General features: G+C 43.5%; 1 pseudogene; it reads left to right on the top strand.

The window, feature by feature from the left end:
- LOC112075796 (sodium-dependent neutral amino acid transporter B(0)AT1-like) overlaps positions 1-1908 on the top strand; it is an 11952-nt pseudogene extending 10044 nt beyond the window's left edge.
- Positions 1909-2453: the final 545 nt, after the last annotated feature.

Here is a 2453-nt window from a genome sequence, read left to right as displayed (position 1 = left end):
GACTGTCCACCATGTTTGGCAGCATAGAAGGAACGGTGGTGCCTCTTCAGGATCTCAACATCTTCCTAAACGGTGGCCTAAGGAGCGATCACTGGTAATAACTTTGCTCGAATCAATTGAGACCCGGATATCGATGGACGCATGGCGCAATATACATTTCCAATGAAGGGGTCTCCATCTCTTGTCCTGGTGAGCTTAGTGTGGGCTGACAACACCTGCACATGCAGTAGCTCTCCAGGACTAAAGATGAAGACCCTTGGTCAAATGTTCCTTGAAGAAATAACCGTTTGTGTCTTCTGTTTCAGGTATTGTCTGTCTGGTGTCATTCATCATTGCCCTGATATTTGCTCAGAGTTCTGGTAACTACTGGCTGGCTCTGTTCGACAGCTTTGCCGGCTCCATCCCTCTCCTAGTCATCGCCTTCTGTGAGATGATAGCTGTGGTCTACATCTATGGCATAGACAGGTGAGTGTTCGCCTCCTCTTCCTCCCRGATCCACCACAACCTTTTTGAGGCAATAGCCACCACAGAAATCAATCCAAGTAGCTGTGTATTTTGACAACAGCTAACTAACTAATGTATGTCCATCTTAATGATGCCAAAGTTGGTAGCCTCATTAACCCAGCCTGATCTTGCAAGCTCATGTTCTGTTCCACTTCTCTTAAAACGTGAAGTGAAACAAAATGTGAGATTCCAAGATAAGGCTGGTTTAACGAGGCTACAAAGTTGGCATGTAAATGTAGTAACCAAAGGTTAATGCTGCACCCAATTGCTTGTGTTCCTGATGAGTGTCAAACAGTGATCGCTTCAAGAGAGGTCTGAAACTGATGCGTACGTTTTGTCTCTCCTCGTCCCCCCTAAAGCCCCCCAGCCTCTCCAACATGTCTGCATTTGTCTGTATCKGAGGGGTTGAGTACAGCAGGAGACACATGTCCTTCCTCCATGAGTTAATMAAGTCTTCTTCTACAGGTTTAACAAGGACATCGAGTTCATGATTGGTCACAAGCCCAARCTGTTCTGGCAGGTGACCTGGAGGTTCGTCAGCCCTTTAATCGTCTTAGTAATCTTCGTCTTCTACTTCGTCACCAAAGTCAGCTCCAACGTCACCTACATCGCCTGGAATCCAAGCTCGGTAATGTTTCTCCACTACGTTCAAATCTGGTTTGCCGTATTGATACAGCGTCTCAGAGTAGGATTACTGGTCAATGATCAGTTTTACCTTTTGAGATCACAACAAACACGATAACATGTACAGGAAGGAGCTGATCCTAGATCTGCACTCCAACTTTGAGACACTTAATGAATATGGACCCAAGTTCTAATACCTCCCAGATGATAACCTATTGTGTAACTGAACACTAGGTGTTGCTAGACTACGCCACCCCCTTGGTTTGAAACAGGAHTCAAGGGGAACTAAACTTGTCACATATAGTAGTATATTTTTTCTTTCTCGATATTAATAATAATAACTGATAGCATTAATATAGTGCTTTTTCAGATGTCAAACCGCTTTAAGAGGAGAAACTCCCCTCATCCACTACCAACGTGTAGTATGCTAGAGCGTCCTTCTCACAGACTTATTTCCCATCTCTGTGACCTGCAGGAGGACTTCCCCACTCTGGAGGTGCTGGAGTATCCTGCTTGGATTTACGTCATCATCTTTATCCTGGCAGGAGTCCCCAGTCTGGTGGTGCCAGGCACGGCCCTATTCAAACTCATACAGAGACGTTGCTCCGACAAAAATGTCTACGGAGCAGAAGTCGACACACCGGTCTCTGCCAAAGTTCAGATGTAATACTACGGAAATGTCGTAGAATTACCACACAGCCAAACATCATATGGGACAACACTATGACACAACACTGGAGTTTAAAAAGTAGAGTAAACATCCAAAATGATTGGTCCCCCCCCCAAAAAAGGTTTGAGGTAATTCCATTTTAATTAAGTCAATCCAGTAAATTTAAGAATTGGAAAGAAAAAAAACGTTTTATAAATGGGCACCTGAATTTACCGAATTGAAATGGGATCAACCGTAACCCTTTTAGGTTATGACGCAAAGGGAACCGTTTTAACCTCTCTTGGGTACGTGAGACGTTAGCGTCCGACCGCTTCAACAGCCAGTGAAACTGCTGGGCGCAAATTCAAATACAGAAATACTCATTCAAAAATTCAGAAAACAAACATATTTTACATGGTTTAACGATGAACTTCTTGTGAATCCAACCACGGTGTCAGATTAAAAAATTAATTTACGGCGAAAGCATACCTTACGAATTATTTGAGAACATAACCCGCAAAGGGAACCGTTTTAAGAACATCCACGGAATATACCGGAATTGTTCTGCAAGTTGTCTCTGTCATTCCACAAAGACACACCAGTGCAATGACACTGTTAGTTGTATTTCTCTATGTGATACTATCTGTAATTTCACTTGGTATTCTGTACAAGAGGG

This window comes from Salvelinus sp. IW2-2015, unplaced genomic scaffold (genome assembly GCF_002910315.2).
Source record: "Salvelinus sp. IW2-2015 unplaced genomic scaffold, ASM291031v2 Un_scaffold3405, whole genome shotgun sequence".
In the NCBI taxonomy this organism is placed as follows: Eukaryota; Metazoa; Chordata; class Actinopteri; order Salmoniformes; family Salmonidae; genus Salvelinus; species Salvelinus sp. IW2-2015.
This window is presented reverse-complemented; position numbering and strand designations above follow the sequence as displayed.